A 345-nucleotide genomic window follows, 5' to 3' on the forward strand; every position below is an offset into this window, starting at 1 on the left:
TATACACCTGAAACACACACATCACACTTTTTGTTGCTAACTCCTTGGCAGAAACCATTTTGTTCATGTGAACATCTACAATGGTTGGTAGTTTAGCACAAAAAACAAAAACAAAGCAGTTATTTTTTCTTAACCAAAGATTTCTAGGGTCATTTTTGTTGAACACTTGTTTATAACATTTCATGTGAGTTAAGTCATCTTAATTCTATCAGGCATTTTCACTGCAAGGGTTTAATAACATAGGTTTTGAATTTCAGTTGCCAGGATAACGCTGTTGTATCCTGTTGTATCGCCCACTGTCGAATTTAATTTCGTTTCATTATTTCATTTTGGTTTATTTATTTA

This window comes from Tachysurus fulvidraco, chromosome 21 (assembly GCF_022655615.1).
Source record: "Tachysurus fulvidraco isolate hzauxx_2018 chromosome 21, HZAU_PFXX_2.0, whole genome shotgun sequence".
Classification (NCBI taxonomy): Eukaryota; Metazoa; Chordata; class Actinopteri; order Siluriformes; family Bagridae; genus Tachysurus; species Tachysurus fulvidraco.